The sequence below is a fragment of the Theobroma umbraticum genome, unplaced genomic scaffold, assembly GCF_002168275.2.
Source record: "Theobroma umbraticum cultivar Fairchild unplaced genomic scaffold, ASM216827v3 scaffold_67.0, whole genome shotgun sequence".
Classification (NCBI taxonomy): Eukaryota; Viridiplantae; Streptophyta; class Magnoliopsida; order Malvales; family Malvaceae; genus Theobroma; species Theobroma umbraticum.
In genome coordinates, this window is record NW_018397262.1 from 2,565,581 (window position 1) to 2,565,899 (window position 319).

Here is a 319-nt window from a genome sequence, read left to right on the forward strand (position 1 = left end):
AAATTACATTTATTGAATTTAAATGAAATTAACGTGAATTAAGCCAACGTAAGTGTGTTTGTTTATCCATTTTCTATTGATTAATATTATTTGCCTTTAATAAATGAGTTTTTATCTCAATAAAAAAAGAAAATCTTGAAATCTTTAAGTCCCAAGTTCAAGTCTTATTGTACACTGATTTATTTATTAATTTATTATATAAATGTAATATGTGATATATATGAAAATAATTTAAATTGAAACTGAAATTTTTTACTTATAATTGTAATTATATCATAAGAAAATATTACTTAACTTTACTAAAGATAGTTTAAAGATA